General features: G+C 41.3%; 1 long non-coding RNA gene and 1 pseudogene across 1 annotated transcript; one reads left to right on the top strand and one right to left on the bottom strand.

Annotated features, from left to right (window-relative positions):
- The first annotated feature begins 1,017 nt into the window (after positions 1 to 1,017).
- LOC136793820 (uncharacterized) lies at positions 1,018 to 9,350 on the top strand. Its single transcript, XR_010839683.1, has 3 exons — positions 1,018 to 1,086; positions 2,199 to 2,357; positions 9,261 to 9,350. It is a non-coding gene; the product is annotated as an uncharacterized lncRNA (long non-coding RNA).
- A 9,189-nt stretch (positions 9,351 to 18,539) lies between these two features.
- Positions 18,540 to 19,442, bottom strand: LOC131752860 (large ribosomal subunit protein uL3m-like; annotated as a pseudogene).
- Positions 19,443 to 24,814: the final 5,372 nt, after the last annotated feature.

The raw sequence follows: 24,814 nt of genomic DNA on the forward strand, positions 1-24,814 counted from the left end.
TGCTTGGCAGATAACGAATTTAGCGTTTTCTTTTAAGTGGGTTGCTGAGCCGCTTTTGTCTCCTCGAATTGCTGCCTCTCTGGCAGATTGGCAGAATTTGCTGCACAGTCAGGTCAGCTTGGAGAGGGCAAGGCTTGTGGTCGTCAGCAGTTCTGTGTCCTGCGTTATATTTACTGTTTTTTTCAGCAAATGTGTGTTGTCTTCTGTGTGCTCACCGCCAGGTTCCTTTTGCCTCCAAGGTATTTACAGTATGGACTAAATCCCAGCACAGAAAATCTAGTAGAGGTATCTGTACTGGCCGTTGATTGTGTTTAACAAGATTTAAAAGAATTAAGTTTTTAGTAGTAGCTTCTAATTTAGATCTACATTTTAAGAACAAAATGAAGTGACAGTGAGCCCCGCCTCCCACTTCTCCAGCGATTCCCTGGATGGGTCTTAGGGGATTCGGAGGCCTTAAAATTATGTGCAAAATTTTGTGGGTATATGTATTTTCTTGAGTAAGTCCCTTAGCTTTCATCATATTCTCAAATGGGCACTCAAGATTTAAAACAACAAGTGTTAGAAGAACTCATAGATCAAGCCTCTAGCTTATACTTGGAGTTGAATTACAGTGCAAACTCCCATTTATCCAATGTTTATAAATGTATTTTGACAACAGTCTCCATGAATTACCAAATTTCAAGTTATAAAAAATACAATAGAAAGTCATATGAAACATCATTTTCCTCTGAAGATCCGGATGATTCTTTAGAATCTTGCATGTCTCTGGTGCAAGAGCAGCAACTGTTTTTGGAATCCAGTGCAGTCCATCACTTTTGAATGCCCACAATATTCCTGCAGAGCTGTAGCCATGGGGGTCAGGGAACTGGGGGTCAGAGATGCCCTAGTGTTTACAGAGATGCCCTAGTGTTTACAGAGATGCCCTTATAACCCATTTATAAGATTAGTACTGCCTGCAATTCTGCTAGTTCTTGTTCAGTATGCCATTCTTTTATAAGAGACTTAATACTTCTTTTTAGTATGAAGAGCTTTTCTGCATGGGCAAATGGAAAAAGTTGTCAACGATTTAGGCTATCTCTTAACCAGGTAACCCATAATACACAGATTGTTTAGTTAATAGCAGAGGCCTGTCATTTTTAACTGCAGGACGCATATCTTGGGGCAGTTAACTGGAATAGATGCAAAATACCCTATGTCAAAGCCTGTTTTCTGGCCTAGATATCTCTTAGAACAAATGACAGTGCTAAAAATAATACTACAGCTAAAAATTTACTTAAGGCTTGTTTATGTGCTAGGCACTGTGCAGGGGACCTGATTTATCTGAGCTCATTTAATCCTTACAACATCACTATGAAGAAGGTATTGATTCAAAGCATGGGTCTTAGAGTCAGATTGCTTGTGTTAGAATCCTGGCTTTACATTTTAGAGTCCTATAATTTCTGGCAAACTATTTAACCTCTTCGTGCTTCAGTTTTCTTACCTATGAAGTGGGGATGATAATGGTACCTGCTTCACAGGGACATGATGAGGGTTATGGATGTAAAGCATGTAAAACTTAGCATACCTAGTTCCTAGCACATAATAAGTGCTCAATCAATGCCAGTTATTACTATTTTTTTAAGTAGGTGGAGACATGGAACCTCGGAGATTAAGTAACTTGGCCACGGTCGTGAAGCTAGCAAACAGAGCAGGAACTCAGTTCCTGATCAGTTTGGTTTCAGAGCTCAAGCTCTTAACCATCACTCTACACTGTCCCTCTCGGTTTCTTTCTGCATAAAAATGGAATGATCTGCAAAAAAGCATCTAGACTTCTTGCGGTATGTTAGGCGAGATCCCTGTTTCATATATGAAAGATTTGCCAGTGCCTGGAGACCTCTGCATTGTCAGGTGAAATCCCTCTTGGGAATGGAGGGAAAAAAAGTGGAAAAGTTGTTTTAAAACTGAAATGTGGAAAAGGTGCTTCATCTACTTAGTTGACAGGTGCAAATGCTGCATATTCCCCATCATGAGAACTCCTTTCTCCGTTGGAGTATGTGGTGATAGGAGGTTCCCATAGGATGATTTTGGAATGTGTTCCCTTATCTTTTTCAAGAGGGGATGAAAGCTGTTGGGTGGGCATGAACAAGGGTTGGTGATGTGATACACCACTACGGTGAACGATGAACGTAATCATTTCTTCTTTCTGTGGGTTACTTTAGTAACAGAGAGGCTGGAGATTCAGTTTAACCCCTCCTCCAGGGAAGAAGAAGAAATACCAGAAGTAGATTGCCTGAGGACAGGCAGTTGCCTTCTTGTACGGGGAGGAGATAAATGAGAAGATCTCTGGCCCTGGAGACCATCTACCCTGTCACCAACCTGTGAGCCAAAACCTACACTTAGTCAAGTTCATTGTTTTCATATCTTTGTTTTTGTCTTTGCTTAGTGTTTAAATTAAACATTCCTATGGATTTCTCTAACCATGTCTGGCTGAAATGAGAGGGAATAATGAGGTCCCAGCTGGGATGGTAATTTGAGAACTAAGCACACCAGTCTTGGAATCTGGAGGTGGTGGCTGGGCTGAGGGAGCTTGAAGGTGAGGGTGGAACTTGTAGAACCTGGTTCAGCTTCTAATTTTGCCATCCATTCACTATGATCTCTAGCAGTGTACTATTGCTGGGCTTATTTTCTTGTGTGTTAACAGTGGAAAATAATATTTGTCCTACCTATTTCATAGGGACACTGTAAGAATGCAATGAGATTTTGTATGTGAAAGCGTCCCCTTATCTACTTCACTAATGAGAACTATTAAAGACCATGCCATCTGAACCAAATTGCAAAGCAAGGGTACAGACAAATGCTGGTCATCAAATATCTTCCACTTGTGCCTGTCCCTTCTAAGGACTGCTACACTCCATCCTTGGTTTATTAATAACATGTTTTGGCTCACTTAGACCTCTGGGTCACCACCACATACGCTTCACTGTTAAAATTCCTTTATTTCTCTCCTAGGCTCTATTTGTGTCCATAGCACCTAATATCGTGCTCAGAGCAGGAACCCTGTAAATACACGTGGATTAATAGATGAAAATATTATGGTTATAGAGAGCTCATCCATGACTTTAAATTCCCCTCTAACAAACATTTCTATTTCTTTAAGCTGGTGTGTAAAGTCATTTGTAAGAAATTCTTATTGGTGAGGTCAATGTGTCTCATAATGATTAGAGATTATTGATACACTAGTAGTCAGTTTGTGTTTATACTAGACTTATTTCAAAGAACATTATAACATTTATGAATTAAGCTGGGACAGAGAAGCAACTGCAGACAAAGTGACTCTTTTGTGGCCTCTGACAACTGGTGGCTTTAAACAATGAAGGCCATTGTATAAGAACTCCCTCCCGGGGTTATTGTGAGGATTAATTAGATTAAAATCTACAAAATGCTTTGACTTTTTCCCAGAATTCTTTTATAAATAAAGATGGCTTTAATTTTTTTAAAAGTATCTTTATATTGCTCCTCCTAGAATCAAATGAAACAAGTTCACCTACTGTTTAACTCACTGTATTCCCTGAAGCAAAAAGCCAGACTAAGCCAACCTAAATTACCTTTAATGGTTTTAAGCGGGCTACCAGTGCACACATGACTGAGCAGAATTTAGTACCCTAATCACAAAGATCTTGGTGTATGATTTACATGACACAATAATGCCTTGTAATCACTATGCTACATGGTCATTAGATATAAGTTACTATAATTATTACAGCTGTTTTATACTGAGCAACAAAGTTTTACTCTCCTCTTTGTTATTTATATTTGAATAACTCACATTCTGCTCATTTACAAATAGTATTTCAGTCAGCCTTCCCTTCAGTAGTTCCTCCCTATCTTCAAACATTGCAAATGTTGAAAATTTTCCGATACCAGGTATTGTTCCATCCTCATTGTTTACACAGAAACACATACAGACACCAGATAAAAGACAGGAGTCCTAGATCCAATTCTGCAACAGTTGAGGTTCCTTGGGAACCCCTTTTCCTCAGTTTCCTGGTCTGCTTTGTCCCCAGTGACCCACCCGACCCATGCAGTCCCTTCCCCTGACCCGGAAGGAGCCACTCTGCACATTCTGGCTGACGGGCTTGAGGCAGCAGACTCTCTGGAGCAGGCCCACATGAGGTCTGGGGAACAGTAGGACAAGAGGCCTGTTGGGAGACGTCCCTCACGGTCCGGTGGTTAAAACTCCGAGCTCCCAATGCAGGGGGCACGTGTTCCATCCCTGGTCGGGGAACTAAGATCCCACGTGCCACATGGTGTGGCAAAAAAAAAAAAAAAAAAAAAAAAAGGCCTGTTGGGTAGACCACCCCAAAATGTGCCTCAATGGCATATTATTTATTTTGAATTAAATTTATGGCCAACAGAAGAAGGGACACTCTGAATCTTCTGTCTTCCTGAAAGCAGAAAATAAATCTCTCACATGAAAAGTGCACTCCCTGTGTCTGGAAATAGGACACCTTTATCGCCAAAGATAGGGAATTTGGGCTGAGAAGACTATATAAACACATCTTACTACTTTAGCTTACTACCGTAAGTCCAAACTCCATTTTGATCCTTCACTAATTGGGCACTCAGAACCTAAGTTTCTTTGTCCTGTCAATTCCTTACAAATTTGTTTGTCCAAAAAGTATAAAAGCTGCCTGCTTTGGCTACTTCTTAGGTCTCATTTCTATGGGTCCTCCATGGGCATGAATTAAAATTTGTTTCTTTTTCTCCGTTAATTTTATTATTAATCCAACCACACGACTTCAAGAGGGGTAGAGAGGGAAATTTCCCCCTCCCCAATAGACCCATTGTAAATGAGGAACCCGTCTGGCAGGTGCCCAACTGTCCTGGTTTGCTTGGGACAGAGGGGATTCCCAGGGCATGGGACTTTCAGTTTACTGGGATGAGTTTACCTCACAGGGAGAACAGATTCCGGAACCCTGAATATTTAGATTCCTGAATGCTGGCTGTGTCTTTGCTGGGCCGGGAAAGTATCTTACTTGAGAAAGACACCTTATTCCTTTTGGGCCCTCAGCACACTGGGCTGGGTGTTCTCAGGGAACTCTGTGGATGTGACTCCTGTTACATCGAAATGGAAGAGATCAGAGGTGTCCAAGAGGGAGGCTAGCCACACCAGGTACCTCCCCCAGTGACCCCGTTAGTGCCTCCAAGGTCCCAGGTCAGTTCGGTAAGCTTTGCAGCTGTGGAAACTACCCCTGAGGATCAGGCTGAAGAAATTGATGTACGCCCTACTGCCCAGAGAGACTGAGGAAATTACCGTGTGGCTGATGACTTAATTATCCTTAAGCATACACCTCTCCTGTTGCCCTGGATGCCCCCTTCTAAGGTAACTTGAGAAATCAAGTTACCTTAGAGCTAGAGCAAAGGTGACAGGGAGTTTTATGTGATATGATTTCCAGGCCTCTTGGGCTCTCCTGGCCTCTTAAATGCTCCTTTTTTCCTGCTGGGGTGTTCTTCCTCATCCTCCGTGGCTGGCTAACTCCTGTTCAGCCTTCAAAGCCTGTAGGTTTTGCCTAGTTTCCTCCTTCTTTCCCTCCTTTCTCTCCCTCCTCTCCCTCCCTCCTTCCCTCCTTCTCTTCTTCCTTTTCTTCTTTCCTCTTATTCAATAAATATTATTTGAATGCTTATCATATGCCAGTAATTAAACTATAAAGTTGAACAAGACAAAGTCTAGCTGATAATCCATCCCACAATAGTCCTGTATACACACCACACATTGTGTATCTTTATCACTAATTTTTCCTGAGATTACATGCAGAGTGTTGATATTTATATCTATATATAACAGTTAAGTGAAAGTGAAAAATAATATAGGCTTTCTTCTCAGTTGAATTTTAGTTTAGTTTAGTTTTAGTTTTAACTGAAATCACTCCCCGGGCCCTCATCCAGGGAAGGCGTCAGATAACCAACTCCATCCATTGTATACTGATTCTTATAGTCTGGGGCAGGAAATTCACACAATATTACTCTAGCTGCCTTCAGTCCTTGCCATTGTGCTTAGTTCTGAGTTGTGACCTCACAGCTCAGAGCCATGTCTTCATTTTATAAACAGTTTGGGTATTTTTATCCCAAAGTACATTACTTTGCACTTGTTCCTACTAAAGCTCATTTGTCAGTTGTCTGAACACATGCTCATATTTATAGGCTCTTCTGACTAGCCCAAGGACTGGCAAACTTATTCTGTAAAGGGCCAGATAATAAATAATTTTAGCTTTGCAGCAATACCCCAGTGTCGGTGGCACAGCTCTAACGCTGTGTCGTGAAAGCAGCCATGGAGGATAGTAAACGAATGAGCAGGGCTGTGTTCCTATAAAACTTTATTTATGGACACCGAAATGTGCATTTCATATAATTTTCATGTGTCACAAAGTTTTAGTCTTCTTTTGATTTTTCCCAACCATTTAAAAACCATTCTTAGCTTGTGGGCTGCACAGAAATAGATCCTGGCTGGATTTGGCTCTTGAACTGTAGTTTGCTGACCCTGATCTAGACCCATCGCTAGTTAGAAGTGTTGTTAGGGATTTTACTGCATACTCCCTCCACCTGATCACATACACATATCAGTGAGCCCCTTCCTAACACATGTGCTGGAGGATTCAGGCTGTTTACTTGGGTCCATTAATCTCTGCTTCCCAACATTCTATTAAGGCAGCCTAACTGTCCTCATATAGGTGGGGTGCAGCTGGGGTCCCAGAACCCACCAGAGTGCTCTGCTTGTGGCTGCCCAAGCCTCCTAGTGACTCCTGTGAAAATGCATTGAACTTTTCAGAATGGAAATCTGACTGTGTCTCCACCGACCACTGTCGTCTCACCCCCAGCTGAGTCACTCTATAAATGGAAGCTGCACTGAACTTCCGTTGTTTGAGCCTTTGACCACAGCCCTTGTAAGAGCAGGTGACTTATTTGGAATGCTTTTCTTCGCCACTCTTTTTCCTAATCAATTCTAGGTAGACTCTGGGGCCACTCCCCCCATGGCACCCATGGCACCCCAGGTCTAGAGGAGTCCATCTGTTACATGAGCTAATGCCTCACTCTGTACTTTTATTTTCATTAGTGGCATTATTTGACTAAGAGCTGCCTCCGACTCCCTTGTTAGACTCTGCTGTATGAGAGGGGGGCTGTCTGTCTTTGCTTACCACTGTATCTCCTGCACCTGGCCCTCTGCCTGGCACATAGTAGGTGTTCAACAAGCATTTGTTGAACAGAGGCACCAGAACCCCAGTAGACCTCAGCCTACTGGCAGGGACGTTGTTGTCTATGACAGCCCCCCCCCGCCCCCGCCACCAGCAGAGCGAACTGGCATGAATTACAAGATCTCTTTGAGCCTCAGTTTCCTCCTCTGTAAAATGGAGGTAATAACTATTATCGTCAGGTTGTGGTGACTTAAAGAGATAATGAGCCTGGCACATGGCTTGCCCCACCCATGGTGAGATTAATGTTAGTCCCCTTCCCTGCTTCCTCTCATGGATGTCAACTCCATGGTTGCCTGACAACTACCTCTTGCCCAGATTCCTCAAGAGCACAGGACTCCACCTTCCTGAAGAGGCGTTTCCTCTGAGAAGTCCAGAATTAGAAATGTGACTACCACACCCTTCACACATCTGCTGCCTTTCCAGGAGCTCTCACTTGGACCCTCAAGTTCCCTCCCCCTACTGGAATCAGCAGGCCACCCCCCCCATTGTTTTTGCTGCTGAGCTAGTTCCTTATTGCCTCACAAAACATTCCAATCTCATGCGACTTTTATTTCAGCCTCTCCTTTGGAAACCTGTCAAAGGTTTTCTTAAGGTCTCAAAGTGGATGATATTATGCAATTCCCTTTTATCACATGCTATTTACTCCTTAAAAATTAACTATATTTGTCAAGTTTTACCCTTCTTGCCATTCTCTGAAGTTAATTTTAAGTGTTTAGCCTGCCTATTTCACAAGGAAACCATAACTTCCCAGGTTCCCTCCAAGATTTCTTAATGATAATAATTTTTTTTTTTTTTTTGGTCGTGCCACGTGGCATGCGGGATCTTAGTTCCCCCCACCAGAGATCAAATTCACTCCCCCTGCATTGAAATTATGGAGTCTTAACCACTGGACCACCAGGGGAGTCCCAATGATAATGAATATTATCATGTAATAAAAATTACAATATCTTACCTGCTGTATAAAAATATAAAAACAAAAATAAAATTCAAAAAAAAATTACAATATTTTGAGCCCAGTACATGTCCACCACTGTGCTAGGGACCTTACATACATCATTTAATTTAATCCTTATAACAGCTGTACATAGTAGACACTATTATCCCCATCATGTTTTGTTTTGTTTTGCGGTACGCGGGCCTCTCACTGCCGCGGCCTCTCCCGTTGCGGAGCACAGGCTCCGGACGCAAAGGCCCAGCAGCCACGGCTCATGGGCCCAGCCGCTCCGCGGCATGCTTATCCCCATTTTGGTACATGGAATGAAATTTATTCCATGTAAAAATTGAAATAATGGAATAAATGAAATTTATTAGCCTCACAACTAGGAAATGGAGGAGTCAAGATTTGTCCCAGCCAAGTGTCCATCATCTTTCCAATCTGACATTTTCCTCCCTTCTTATGCTTGGTGGTTGGTGATGGTGGTGGGAAGGTGTGTATGTAACATTCTCACTTATATAATCTTTTGGGGGAGTAGCCACTTGTTATGACTGGTTACCCATTTTGGCGAATGGTCCTTCAGTGTCATGTTAGAGTTCCATCAGAACTCACGTAGGTCTTGAAGTATTTACCCTTTGATTTAAACCGCTCATCATCCGTCTGTCCAGCCTATATTTCTTAACAGGTTAGTTTAGTCTGTTTGGACTATTATAACAAAATACCACAAATCAAATGGCATATAAACAACAGAAATTTGTTTCTCATTTCTGGAGGCTTAGAAGTCCAAGATCAAGGTACCAGCATGGGTTGTGTTCTGGTGAGGACCCTCTTCCTGGTTCACGGCTGGCCCTTCCTGGCTGTGTCCTCACATAGTAGAAGGGGCTAGGGGGCTCAGTGGGCTCTCCTTTATAAGAACACTAATCCTTTATGAGATCCATACTGAAGTAAGTGGGGATGAAATGACTTTGGTCTAGCATTTGCTTTAAAATATTTTCTTTTTATTTTAAGATTTTTTTTGAGGTGGACCATTTTTAAAGTCTTTATTGAATTTATTACAATATTGCTTCTGTATTATGTTTTGGTTTTTTGGCCGCAAGTCATGTGGGATCTTAGCTTCCTGACGAGGGATCGAACCCGCACCCCCTGCATTGGAAGGTGAAGTCTTAACCACTGGACCGCCAGGGAAGTCCCCCCACTTTTTTTTTTTCCTCTTTTTTAAAAAAAAAAAATATTTTAGTTTTTAAAAGTGCAGGAAAGTGAAGCAAGTATGGGATTCGGTAATGATTTAACTTGGTTAATGAGTATTCTACATTATTCATTATACATTATATAATGTTATACATATTCATCATACTATTTTTTCTGCTTCTTTGTGTTGGACATTTTCTTAATATAAAATTTAAAAATATAAAGAAAATGACAATAATTTACAGAGAGAAGTAAAATAAGTTACCTGGATGTTCAAGTTACCTTCACCAGGAATACAACATGGAAAGCTAACTTGATTTAAGACTGCTGGGTACACCTGCAGTCCTAGCAGGGGGCGTAAGCTGGAGGATCCAAGCTAATGGCTCCATGCTCTGGGGTCATTTCCACCAAGGAGAGTCACCCACTGGCGGTGGGGGGGGCCTGGCAGGACTCCCATCCCTCAGACTTGCTTGAAAAGATATTGGCTTTCTCTGAGCTGCCCTAGGCCAGATAGAAGTTCAGTCTTCTGGCTTGTAGGATTCTATCTGTGTCTAAATCCAGAACATCACCTCACTACTATATTGCTATAATTTCTGTTATTTTTGTAACATGACAATGTGTACCACAAAAGACAATTGCCCTGTTAACCATGTAAGATGACTGAACCATCCTTTCTGTTTTCCACATCTTCCTCCCAAAACAGTTTTGTTTACTAAATTACAACTCCAGTATGGTCCCATCTCCCTAAGAATACAACCAGAGCATCTTTGAGTGCCCCCGAACTCTCTGCTTACTCATTCACAGCTTCCTACTTTACTCCAGCAGACAACTGATTCTCTCCTTTGTGTTTAACTTTTTAGAGGATGGCTTAGTCTCTCATTTCAAGTCTTGAGGGCCACCTCATGGTTGTGCCCTCCCATCCCAGCCATGTCTCCAATGGAGCTTGTCCATTATGCATCACAGTTAAAGCCTAATCAGCTCAAGACCAGCAGGAACAAGCCTGTAGTCTGACAAAATCAGCCTCACGGCAAGGGGGGGCACTACAGAGCTGTGACTTGCTGCCCTCCACAAAGGACCTCTAGCAGCTGTATTCTGTTTTTTTTTTCCACTGTAACATTATTTTTCTTTTCTTTTTTAATTGAATGAAAGATTTTAAAATTTCTATAGTGCTTTACAATTTTCAAAAGTTTCACACGTGATTTCATAGAATCCCATAATAATCTCATTTTCCTCTCCCCTACCCTTATGTTGTCCCTCCCCCCGCTTCCCTCTTCTCATTGGTAACCACTAGTTTGTTTTCTATATCTGTGAGTTAGCAGCTGTATTCTTATGGGATGTTTAGATTAATTACAGAATGAACTTTCCTCACATGTCTACAGATGAATTAGCACCAGAGAGATCATTTTTTACAGAATGACAGCTCGCTTCAAGAGCACAGAGTGAGGGCTCCAGAGGCCTCTGGGTCTGAGCTCTCCCGTGTGACCCCTGTACCCTGGGACTGTGATGGTCACTCAGCCAATGACATTGACCCGTCTGTGGCCAGGAGCTCCTGTCTGCCCTTCTGCTCTTCTGTCCCAAGGTAAGTTCCAGGGACTGTCTCAAGACTTAGACATCTGATGTTTACATCCATCCCACTCCCCATCCCCATGCCAGGCACTTAAATCATGTTCCAGGCTGAGGGGGTAGGTGCCTCTGTTGCTGCCACCAGTGGCAGCAGGGATCTATTCCTCCTGCTTTCAGCTTCTGGTTTTGCTTTAAGACCCCATATTCTTGGGATACATGACAGGCCCTGCTGACTCAACTGCTGGTTCAGCTTCTGTTCCTGCTGGCAGCTCCATTCCATCAGATGTCTTAGGGGCTGAAACCTGAGAAGCGAAGGGCAAGGTGAGGATTCCTGGCCTTGCAGCCTGACCTGTCTGCCCAACTCTCTGCCTTGTTTGTCCTTCACCAGCTCCAGGAATGACAGAGGTGGCTAAAGAGGCGCTAATGCTACCCCCATGGTTTGCAGTGTATTTTCAAAGGCATGATTTAATTTGATCCTCTTTCAGATCTGTGAGATAGTTATTCCTATTTAAAGAGAAAAGAAGTTAGGGCACCATGAGGTTAAGTAATGTGTTTACAGTCACAGAGTTAATTGGCAGCAGGACCATGATGTGAAGTGAGGTATTCTGTCTCCTGGGGGAGCTTATCTGTACCTAAATCCAATTTATTACTAAACCACTATATTTCTATAATTAAAATATTATTTGTAGCAACCAAGTTGTATTACCATAGAAGATGACTCATTATCAGTAGCAGGCTGAGATTGTTCCAATAGCCAAATGCCATATTTCATTTTCATCCATGTGGTGAATGTACTATTTTTTCCTAATTTTTCATCAGGAGGAGTCAATAGATAATATATATAGTTGATAAATCAAGAAAAAGAGGTATAAATATATTACATATAGTTTCAGTGGTAATCAACAGTAGAACTTAAGACAAAAACTACTAATAAAACCTTTGAGTAATGGGCGTGGGAGTGGTGGGGTTGGTGGGGATGGGTGGTGGGAGGTTTTTGTTTCTCATTTTAGGCACTTCTGTACAGTCTGAGTTTTTAGAACATGTGTGAGTATTACTTTTTAAAAAATAGATCTTTATTGGAGTATAATTGCTTCACAATACTGTGTGTAGTTTCTGTTGTACAACAAAGTGAATCAGCCATATGCATACATATGTCCCCATATCCCCTCCCTGTTGGATTGGAAGAATCAATATTGTGAAAATGACTATACTACCCAAAGCAATCTACAGATTCAATGCAATCCTTATCAAACTACCAATGGCATTCTTCACAGAATTAGAACAAAAAATTTTATAATTCGTATGGAAACACAAAAGACCCCGAATAGCCAAAGCAATCTTGAGAAAGAAAAATGGAGCTGGAGGAATCAGGCTCCCCGACTTCAAACTATACCACAAAGCTACAATAAACAATACAGTATGGTACTGGCACAAAAACAGAAATATAGATCAATGGTACAAGATAGAATGCCCAGAGATAAACCCACGCACATATGGGTGCCTAATTTACGACAAAGGAGTCAAGAATATACAATGGAGAAAAGACAGCCTCTTCAGTAAGTGGTGCTGGGAAAACTGGACAGCTACATGTAAAAGAATGAAATTAGAACACTACCTAACAGCGTACACAAAAATAAACTCCAAGTGGATTAAACACTTACAGGTGAGTATTACTTTTTTTTTTTTTTTTTTTTTTTTTTTGTGGTATGCGGGCCTCTCACTGTTGTGGCCTCTCCCGTTGCGGGGCACAGGCTCCGGATGCGCAGGCCCAGCGGCCATGGCTCACGGGCCCAGCCGCTCCGTGGCATGTGGGATCTTCCCGGACTGGGGCACGAACCCGTATCCCCTGCATCGGCAGGCGGATTCTCAACCACTGCACCACCAGGGAAGCCCGGTGAGTATTACTTTTAAATAAAAATTTTAAAAATAGGAAAAAGAAATGAAATAAAATAAAAAGTATCCTATCAGTGAGGGATTGTTTAGTCATATGTAATACTAGGCAGCCAGTAGAAAAACCAAGGTCCATCTATACAGATTTTAAGAAAAACCAACTGCAGAATGGTGTGGTTAGGATAATATCATTTATTTTGAATATTGTGTGTGTGCATATGCATGTGAGTGTACGTGCACACCAAGCTGGGAGGATATATATCCAAGTGATAGCAAAGTATGGGGATACATGGCAAAGTGGGGAGGAGAGAAAAGACTTTTAAAATATTCTACACTTTTATATACTGTTTTTAAAAAAATTTTATTTTATATTGGAGTATAGTTGATTTACAATGTTGTTATACTGTTTGTTTTTTCAAGGAGCATGCACTGAATATGAATGTATGGGACGTTCTGCAGGTTCAAGGCTAAAGTGATTCTGAGTGTGTCCCTTTTCTTTTTTGCTATGGAAGAGCCAAGTGTCACGGTACTGTGTTAGGTATGAGGGTCAGGATATTACACTGACCTGTAGGGAGGAAATTCACTGGTTCTCTGCTCCTTAGTATTGTTCCCAAAGGGAAGTTTGTGAATTGAATCACTCCACTGTCATGCCTTACTGTCACCATAGAGGTGACCAAAAGTCTGATTCGTGTTTCTTTTTATATAGTTCTATTTCCTTCCTCTGCTTGGTTTTGAGCAAATGTCACCAAGAGTGTGTGGGATTTAAGTCTCAAGTCTAGTATCTGATGATCCTGGCAAGGTATCTGTCTCACACTTTGGAGTTCTGGACTTGGGCGTCTTGAGTAACCCCAATACTTGTTAGAATCCTTTGGCAATTCAGTTATTTTTGTATTTTATTTTATTGTGGAAGGAACACTTAACATGAGATTTACCCTCTTAACAAATTTTTAAGTATTCAATATATTATTGTTGACTATAGGTATGATAGTTGTATAGCCTATCTCTAGAACTTATTCATCTTTTAAATTTTATTTTTTCATTCCAGTTCTATTGAGATAAAATTGACATACAACATTGTATAAATTTAAGGTATACAACATAATGATTTGACTCACATCATGAAATGATTACCACAATAAGCTTAGTGAACATTCATCATCTCATATAGTTTAAAGAAATAGAAAAGTAAGTTTTTCCTTGTGATGAGAACTCTTAGGATTTACTGTCTTAACAACTTTCATATATAACATATAGCAGTGTTAATTATATTTATCACATTGTACACTTCATCCCTAGTACTTATTTATCTTGTAACTGGAAGTTTGTACCTTTTGACTGCCTTCATCCAGTTCCCCCTCCTCCCACCCCCACCTCTGGGAACCACAAATCTGATCTCTTTTTTCATGAGTTTGTTTTTTTTTTTTTTTTTCTTTTTCTATTTATTTTTTTTTATTTTTTTTTTATTATTATTATTTTTTTATCTTTATTGTAGTATAATTGTTTTACAATAGTGTGTTAGTTTTCCCTCTACAACAAACTAAATCAGTTATACATACACACATGCTCCCACATCTCCTCCCTCTTGCATCACCCTCTCTCCCACCCTCCCTATCCCACCCCCCCAGGCGGTCACACAGCACAGAGGTGATCTCCCTGTGCTATGCAGCAGCTTCCCACCAGCTATCTAATTTACAATTGATAGTGTATATATGTCCCTGCCACTCCCCCACTTCGTCACAGCCCACCCCTCCCCCTCCCCATATCCTCAAGTCCATGCTCGAGTAAGTCTGTGTTTTATTCCCGTCCTACCACTAACCTCTTCATGACATTTTTTTCCCTTAGAGTCCATATATATGTGTTAGCATACGGTATTTGTTTTTCTCCTTCTGACTTACTTCACTCTGTATGACAGACTCCAGGTCCATCCACCTCATTATAAATAACTCAGTTTCATTTCTTTTTATGGCTGAGTAATATTCCATTGTATATATGTGCCACATCTTCTTTATCCATTCATCTGTTGATGGACACTTAGGTTGCTTCCATGTCCTGGCTATTGTAAATAGAGCTGCAATGAACATTTTGGTACATGAGTCTTTCTGAATTATAGTTTTCTCAGGGTATATTCCCAGTAGTGGGATTGCAGGGTCGTATGGTAGTTCTATTTGTAGTTTTTTAAGGAACCTCCATACTGTTCTCCATAGCGGCTGTATCAATTTACATTCCCACCAGCAGTGCAAGAGGGTTCCCTTTTCTCCACACCCTCTCCAGCATTTATTGTTTCTAGAGTTTTTGATGATGGCCAATCTGACCGGTGTGAGATGATATCTCATTGTAGTTTTGATTTGCATTTCTCTAATGATTAATGAGGTTGAGCATTCTTTCATGTGTTTGTTAGCAATCTGTATATCTTCTTTGGAGAAATGTCTATTTAGTTCTTCTGCCCATTTTTGGATTGGGTTGTTTGTTTTTTTGTTATTGAGCTGCATGAGTTGCTTATAAATTTTGGAGATTAATCCTTTGTCAGTTGCTTCATTTGCAAATATTTTCTCCCATTCTGAGGGTTGTCTTTTGGTCTTGTTTATGGTATCCTTTGCTGTGCAAAAGCTTTTAAGTTTTATTAGGTCCCATTTGTTTATTTGTGTTTTTATTTCCATTTCTCTAGGAGATGGGTCAAAAAGGATCTTGCTGTGATTTATGTCGTATAGTGTTCTGCCTATGTTTTCCTCTAAGAGTTTGATAGTGTCTGGCCTTACATTTAGGTCTTTAACCCATTTTGAGTTTATTTTTGTGTGTGGTGTTAGGGAGTGTTCTAATTTCATACTTTTACATGTAGCTGTCCAGTTTTCCCAGCACCACTTATTGAAGAGGCTGTCTTTTCTCCACTGTATATCCTTCCCTCCTTTATCAAAGATAAGGTGACCATATGTGTGTGGGTTTATCTCTGGGCTCTCTATCCTGTTCCATTGATCTATATTTCTGTTTTTGTGCCAGTACCATATTGTCTTGATTACTGTAGCCTTGTAGTAGAGTCTGAAGTCAGGGAGCCTAATTCCTCCAGCTCCATTTTTCGTTCTCAAGATTGCTTTGGCTATTCGGGGTCTTTTGTGTTTCCATACAAATTGTGAAATTTTTTGTTCTAGTTCTGTAAAAAATGCCAGTGGTAATTTGATAGGGATTGCATTGAATCGGTAGATTGCTTTGGGTAGTATAGTCATTTTCACAATGTTGATTCTTCCAATCCAAGAACATGGTATATTTCTCCACCTATTTGTATCATCTTTAATTTCTTTCATCAGTGTCTTATAGTTTTCTGCATACAAGTCTTTTGTCTCCTTAGGTAGGTTTATTCCTAGATATTTTATTCTTTTTGTTGCAATGGTAAATGGGAGCGTTTTCTTAATTTCACTCTCAGATTTTTCATCATTAGTGTATAAGAATGCCAGAGATTTCTGTGCATTAATTTTGTATCCTGCAACTTTACCAAATTCATTGATTAGCTCTAGTAGTTTTCTGGTAGCATCCTTAGGATTCTCTATGTATAGTATCATGTCATCTGCAAACAGTGACAGCTTTACTTCTTCTTTTCCTATTTGGATTCCTTTTATTTCTTTTTCTTCTCTGATTGCTGTGGCTAGAACTTCCAAAACTATGTTGAATAAGAGTGGTGAGAGTGGGCAACCTTGTCTTGTTCCTGATCTTAGTGGAAATGGTTTCAGTTTTTCACCATTGAGAACGATGCTAGCTGTGGGTTTGTCATATATGGCCTTTATTATGTTGAGGAAAGTTCCCTCTATGCCTACTTTCTGCAGGGTTTTTATCATAAATGAGTGTTGAATTTTGTCAAAAGCTTTCTCTGCATCTATTGAGATGATCATGAGTTTGTTTTTGAAGTATAATTGACCTACAACATTATGTTAGTTCCTGTTACACAACATAGTGATTGTATATTGCTATACATTTCAAAATTATCACTACAATAAGTCTAGTTACCATCTGTCACCCTACAAAGATATTACATAATTACTGACCATATTCCCCACACTGTACATTTCATACCGTGATTCATTTATTTTGCATCTAGGAGTCTGTACCTCTTAATCCTCCTCACCTATTTCTATCCTCCACCCACCCCCTCCCCTCTGGCAACCACCCTTTTGTTCTCTGTATCTATAACTCTGTTTCTGTTTTACCATGTTTGTTCATTTGTTTTGATTTTTAGATTCCACGTATAAGTGAAATGATACAGTATTTGTCTTTCTCCTGTCTGACTTATTTCACTTAGCATAATACCCTCTAGGCCCATCCACATTGTTGCAAATGGCAAGATTTCATTCTTTTTTATGGCTGAGTAGTACTCCACTGCATGGTTGGGGCTGAATCCCTGCCTGGCTAGCTGCTTGGCCTGAGGCATCCCAGTACTGGTGCCAACGGGCTGGTGGGTGGGTCCAGTCCTGGTGCTAACAAGCTAGAGGGAAGACTCCAAAGTGGCACTTGCTAGCATCAATGTCCTTCTGGTAGATGATTCCCCATAATGGATGCTGCCAGTGTCTGTGTCTCCAGGGTGAGCTCCAGTTGCCTCCTGCTTCTTCAGGAGGCTCTCCCAGATCAGTAGGTGGGTCTGACCCAGGCTCCTTTCAAATTACTGCTCCTGTCCTGAGACACAGTGTGTGTGAGATTTTGTGTGCACCTGGTTAAGAGTGGACTCTTTCCCACAGCCCTCTGGGTCTCCAGAAAGTAAGCCCCACTGCCCTTCAAAGTCAAAACGTTTTGGCGACTCATCTTCCTGGTGTAGAACCCCTGGGCTGGGGAGCCTGATGTGGGACTCAGACCTCGTGTTCCTTGGGGAGAGCCTCTGCAATTATAATTATTTGTGGGTCACCCACCCCCGGGGTATGAGTCCTGGCTACACCTCGTCTCTACCCCTCCTACCCTCTCATTGTGGTTCCTTCTTTTTTTTTTTTTTTTTTGGTACGTGGGCCTCTCACTGTTGTGGCCTCTCCCGTTGCGGAGCACAGGCTCCGGACGCGCAGGCTCAGCAGCCATGGCTCACGGGCCCAGCCGCTCCGCGGCATGTGGGATCTTCCCAGACCGGGGCACGAACCCGTGTCCCCTGCATCCGCAGGCGGACTCTCAACCACTGCGCCACCAGGGAAGCCCCGTGGTTCCTTCTTTATATCTTTAGTTGTAGGAGATTATTTCTGCTAGTCTTCAGGTCTTTCTCATCAATAGTTTCTCTGTAAGTAGTTGTAACTTTGGTGTGCCCATGAGAGGAGGCTGGCTCAGGATTTTCCTACTCTACCATCCTGGCCACTCCCTCATTTTTCTTTTAAATAAAAGAGGTTATATTTATGAATACTTTAAGACAACTTGGGAAATATGCAGTAAAAGAGAATAAATCCTTCAAATTACAAAGATTTTGCTAATATGCAAACTGCCAATCCATCTAATTTTGGCATATCCAATCTACTTAAGGGGTAATTTTTGTTTAAGTAGTAATTTTTTAAGTAGTAGTTTGTTTAAGTAGTAATTTTTCTAACAAAATTCAGTTGGAGAACCAGTGATATATTTATGCCTTTGACAAAGATAACAATAATGGTATTGCTGTGGTTGAGAAAAGAGAATATAAATCCTGGCTGTCTTATTGTTCTGGTTCATCAAAACTCAAAGAACATGTGAGGTTCTGTCATGTCCAGTGAGGTTAGGCAAATGTAATAGGGTTACATACTGTGTTGTTACATGTTTTTATCATATAAATGGTCTGGTTGTTCCTCTTCTTCTCCATTAGGAAAATATATAGGGAATAATAAATTTTAATAGGAATCCTTATATGCAGGCAGTTTAGAATCTCTGAGCCATTTTTATGTCCAAGTGCAGAGCCACTTATATAGCTTATGTTGTGTTTTGTGTCCACACTTGCAGTCCATATGCTGTCCTATCTGTGCTTCCCATTTGTCCAGGCATTTTAGTTCCAGGCCAGGCTGTGGCAACATCACGGGTTGAAATTGTTCTAGGTCTCCTGTGGATTTTTGTTGGACCATGAGTAGGAGGCTGGCCTTTAAATCCCCTTATTGTCATGATGCCTTGAAAACCTTTACCAATATCGTTTTTGTTGTGACATTCATATACTGTCTGGGAGAAACATAACGAGGAGTGCCTGGTTTAATGACAGCGTTGTCTGTTACGTGAAAGGTTTTAACGTTCCATACTGGCAGCAATCCAAGTTCTCGGTAAATTTCCAATAGAAATGCAGAGTTATAGACATGTGTTACAGTTTTTCCTCCTACAGTTAGGGCTGCCATTTTCCCATTATGGTTTTCCTTTGGAGTATATTTTAGTATGTGACAGTCTTGTATCTGAAGTAATGTGACTATATGCTTTTTTTTTTTTTTTTTTTTTTTTGTGGTAGGCGGGCCTCTCACTGTTGTGGTCTCTCCCTTTGCGGAGCACAGGCTCCGGACGCGCAGGCTCAGCGGCCATGGCTCACGGGCCCAGCCGCTCCGCGGCATGTGGGATCTTCCCGGACCGGGGCACGAACCCATGTCTCCTGCATCGGCAGGCGGATTCTCAACCACTGCGCCACCAGGGAAGCCCGTGACTATATGCTTTTGACCATCCTTGGTCCATAAAGGCATCATGCCCAGCTTCAGTGTGATAAGGCCAACTTTAGAGAAACCTGGTTCCCAAGGATATAAAGGCCGTGGTTCATCTTTCAGAGGACGCAGTTTACTTACTAATTGGGCTTTATTTTTATCAGAGATCAACTGCTTAACAAATGGGACATTTTCTTTGCAAAGGTGCTTGTCCTAGCAAGTACAGCTCTTGCTGTGGAGACTTCTAAGCAGAAGCCAGATGCTTCTTCTCTTCCCCAAGCCCTGAGCAGCAGCCAGGCTGCCTGTGCCTCAGGCCAGTACCTGGGCATTGGTTTTGTGTCAGCAGCCTCCAACCAGCCTTTCTGTGGCTGGGAAGGGGTCCTCCTGAGACACTTCTGGGCGCCCTACCACTCTGTTTTCAGGGCTTCCCTGCTGTGAGTCAGATATCTGGGAGCCATTCACCCAACAATCTGTAAATTAGAACTTACTCCTCTTGCTTAACGGAAACTTTCTGCCTGTTGTAACTCCCCGTTTCCCTCACCACCAACCCCTCACCACTCCACTCTTTGATTATATGAATTTGACTATTTTAGATACCTGATATCAGTGGAATCATGCAGTATTTGTCTTTCTATGACTGGCTTATTTCACTTAGCATAATGTCCTCAAGATTCATATATCTTATTGCATATTGCAGAATTTCTTTCTTTTTAAAGGTGGAACAGTATTCTGTTGAATGTGTATATCACATTTTCTTTATCGATTTATCTGTCATTGGACATTTGTTTCCACATCTTTGCTATTGTGAATAGTGCTGCAATGAACATAGAAGTGCTAATATCTTTGAGATCCTGATTTCAGTTTTCTTAGATAAATACCCAAAAGTGGGATTGCTGGATCATATGGTAGTTCTGTTTCGAATTTTTTGAGGAAGCTTCATACCGTTTTCTATAGCAGTTGTACAATTGTGCATTCCTACCAACAGTGTGCCAGAGTTCTAATTTCTTCTAGTTTATCCAATTGGTGTATAATTGTTCATAGTAGTCTTTTATGATCCTTTTAATTTCCATGGCATCAGTTGTATATCTTTTCTTCCATTTATGATTTTATTTATTCGAATCTTTTCTTTTTACCTTACTCAGTCTAACTAAGTAAGGTAAAGAAGCCCGTGCACCACAACAAAGAGTAGCCCCCGCTCACCGCAACTAGAGAAAGCCCCCACACAGCAACAAACACCCAAAACAAACGAACAAAAAGTGATAACTAAGAAAATAGGCTGTTAGTGTTAGTGTAGAATAGAGATAGTGTGTTCTCTAAGGTCAGACAGTCAAGTCTTCCACCATTCACTACAATTTATATGATCATTATAATAATTTATATACTCAATATGTGCTTAGACATTGGAAACCCAGAGATAAAAGAGACAGACTTACTTCTTTTAACCATGGCATGTACAATCATGTATTTACCTGGGTGGCCATGGGTAAGCTGCTAACCTCTGTGAGCTTTAGTTACTCCATTTGTAAAATAAAGACAATATTACTGTTATATTCCTTCTAGGGTTCTGGTGGAGCCTAAATGAGATTAACCATGTAACACAGTGTCTGTCGTATAATAAGTGCTCAATAAATATGTTTGTCTTTTCTAAAAGGTTTACTAACCATTCTTGGTAGCAACATCCAGTTGCTGATTCCTTTAATTTTTGGTACAGTTTTAACTCTGTCTAGTTTTGGACCTCTAACTTTTTGCTTATTCCTGGTTTTTTATCATGCCCATGTAGTTTTCTTCTTAGAGTCCCTTGAAGGCTGCACCATTTTTTCCTTCCTTTCAATGCTCATGTATATTGGCATCTTTTTACTGACTTGCTTATTTAAGTGTGTATTTATCCAAGCATTTTATTTTTTCCAACTTAGATTATATTCTTGCTCTTGAGTTATTCAAATACATACTTAGCTTAGAATACCTACTAGTTTCTGGAAAATTTGCCAGAATTATTCATGATATTTGGGGAAACCCTCTAGATATAGAAGGAAACCAATTCCCTCTCTGCTCTCTTTTTTTTTTTCAGGTGCATTTGATTTTGCAGATGAGTCTGGAAGCATTAGTTGCAAAGGTATGCATTTGCCTCTCTGGTTACATGAAAGAATAGAAATGTACAAAGAAGCTAAAGTAAGCTTGTGCTGTTCTGAGGAAGAGCTTTCATGCAATCTGAAGATACTAAGTTCTGTTAGAAAGTCAGTATTCCCTCTCTACCCCACTGCTGCCACTAACTAAAGCTGCTGAAGAAGAGTGAGTTTGTGGTGTGTCTCCCCACCTTTTCTACCTTTCTTTACTTTGAACTCTCAGTGTCTTCTGAGAGTTTTCTGTCCTTTCTTTTATTTTCTCAAACAAAGCCTTCCTTGGGCAGAATTGTCAAATGAACTCCCCTGTCAGCATTTCCTTTGCTGCCTGCTCCTCTTCCTTTACTCCTCTATGCAGGCCTCTCCCCTCTTCTTGCCCAGCCCCCAATCCTCAGTCAGGGTTCAACCAGAGAAACAGAACCAGTAGGAGATATATTTAGAAATTTACAGCCTGGAATTGGCTTACATGATTGTGGTGGCTGGCAAGGCACACGTAGGGTAGGCCATCAGGACGGGCAGACTGGGACTCTTGGGTGTCAGCTGAAGCTGTTATCCACAGAGGAATTTCTTCTTCAGAGAAACCTCAGTTCTGTTCTTAAAACCTTTTAACTGATTGAATCAGGCCCACCAGATTGTCTTCCTTAAAGAATCTTCCTTAAAGTCAACTGATTACGGATTTAATTCACATCTACAAAACACCTTCACTGTAACACCTAAATTAGTGTTTGATTAAATAACTGGGGACTATGTCTAGCCAAGTTGGCATATAGAACTGACCACCACACCTCATTTCCTTTAAGATTTGGCTTTTACATACTGGCTTAATTGGTAACTAAAATGTTAATTGATGGAACCTGAATACCTCTCAGGGATATTTTCATTTTATGAAGAAATCTTTATGAACCAAAGGAATGAAACAATAATAATAATAAAAAAGGCTAAGGTATGTGTGATTTGGGGTGGAGTAGGGATGGGAATGAAAACCACTACCTATTCAAAAGACCAGGACTGCCCACAGGTAGAAGGGAAAACACTGCTACTCTAGAAGATTTGGGGCAAATAGTATTTAAGGAGAGCTAACTCTTAGTAGATGAAATATCTAGTTACTTGGAATCATTATTGACTGTGACAATCCTGAGTTGTTTCTTATGTCTGTGTGAATCCCATCGCAAGGCCCAAGTGACTTTAAAGGAGTCCTTGCTGAAGTGGGAAAGGCCATCTTACTGAGAGATAACTGGACCCCAGCCAGCAGAAGGCATCTAATGTTAACGCTGGCTGAGGAGGAGGGTACGCTGATTCTCTCTTCTCTTTCCCACTCAGCAGCTATCTTGTCACAGTCATGCCTACTTTTATCTTTTCCCTTTTTCCCAGTCTTCTAGTATACTCCTGTGAGTGAAACGAAAGCTTTTTAAATTTTTTTATTTTTTATTTATTTTTGGCTGTATTGGGTCTTCGTTGCTGTGCACGGGCTTTCTCTAGTTGCGGCGAGCGGGGTCTACTCTTCATTGTGGTGCATGGGCTTCTCATTGCAGTGGCTTCTCTTGTTGTGGAGCACGGGCTCTAGGCGCGTGGCCTTCAGTAGTTGCAGTGCACGGGCTCAGTAGTTGTGGTTCATGGGCTTAGTTGCCCTCTGGCATGTGGGATCTTCCCAGACCAGGGATCAAACCTGTATATCCCACATTGGCAGGTGGATTCTTAACCACTGCTCCACCAGGGAAGCCTGACAGTGCAAGTCTTGAGAAAGTTAACAACCTAGTGAGAGAGACAAATAAAATCTCAATAAGTATAATAAAGGGTAGACTATGGTAACCGTCTGATTGGAGATATAAATAAAAGCCGGTAGAAGAGATTAATTCTGCCTGTGGTATTAGGAAGGACTTCTTAAATAAGGTGACATGCAACCTGGGATTTGGACAGTGAGTTGAATTCTGATAAATGGAAGAGGCTAAATAGGGCATCTCAGGCAGAAGGAGTAGTATGTGTAAAGGCAAAAAGACAAAAAATGCACACGTATATAGAAAATAACCAGCAGAAAAGACAGAATGTCAGTGAATGCAGAGGAGGAATAGCCCAATTAGATAGGGGCCAGATTGTGATGGCCCGTGAATGTTATATTAAGGAATTTAGTTTTGGATGTGTTGAATTTGAGGTGGGAGTGGAAGGAATGTCCAGTAGGTAGCAGGAAATTAGATTCTAAAGCTCAGAAGTGAGGAGCTCAGAAGTGAGGTGAGAACTGGAGCTGTAGATCGGTGTGTCATCCATATCTAAGGGACAAAGTGAAACAGACAAGGAAGAAAGTGCAGAGTGAGAAGAGGGTGAGGAGGAAACATAGGCCACATCTTTGGAGGTGTGGGGAAGGGGAAGATCGTAGAAAATGAGTCAGTGAAGGAAACCGGAGGGTGCTCAGATAGGAAGGAAGAGACTCAAGGAAAGGTATGGTCATGGACATCAAGGAAGTCGTAAATGACCTCAGTTTACTCCCTTGTAGTGTCAACATCATACTTTATTAACCCATCGTTTCCTCAGCATTCCCATCTTAGAAGCAGATCTCTTCAAGAATACAGTAGTTATCTAAATTCTTTTGGACTGCTTCAATACATCTTGCTTTTCTCTTGGCTTGTGAATCTGTAGGGTATGAGCAGAAACTAACCATAGTGGATGCTATGGTGTGCTGCCCGGATCCCTCCTTCTGGACAGAGGTGCTAATTCTCCTAGCTGTTGGGGATGTTGACTGCTGACAGCTCACACATCTGAGTTCCTTGCTGAAGGGTGCTAATTTGCCCGAATTCACACCTGTCCTCAGGGTATGCCTGCATCCAGTGATTAGTTAATGCAGAGGTACAAAGATTCAGCCCCTTGCCTCTATTTGAGACAACTCAAAGTGTCATATAGCTCCAGAGCTCCCCATAAGATCACCTGAAGCCTCTGATGCAACTCCTAAGCAGTTCAACTCATCTCCTTCTACCCCATCCTACTTCCTTCACTGTCTTACAGGTATTGTTCCTGAAAGTACCCTCCAGTAAGCCTCCTGCATGGAAATCTATGCTTCAGAATCTGTTTCTGAGGGAATTCCATCTAGGAAAGTTGGTGCCCGTGCTGTCTTAGCAATGACAGCCCATCGGCTGGCTAGCAATGTGGATTCCATCAGTGGTAGCAGATGGAATGTTGATGGTGCATGGCGTGCTGCATCTGTGCAGTTGTTAAAACTTTCACTGGTAGTGAGCTGGGATAGAACTCTAGTGGAAGGGATGTCCTGCAAAGTATAATAACTTAGGTCTTTGAGATGTTTGGAAGAAG

Source organism: Kogia breviceps, chromosome 3, assembly GCF_026419965.1.
Source record: "Kogia breviceps isolate mKogBre1 chromosome 3, mKogBre1 haplotype 1, whole genome shotgun sequence".
NCBI lineage: Eukaryota > Metazoa > Chordata > Mammalia > Artiodactyla > Physeteridae > Kogia > Kogia breviceps.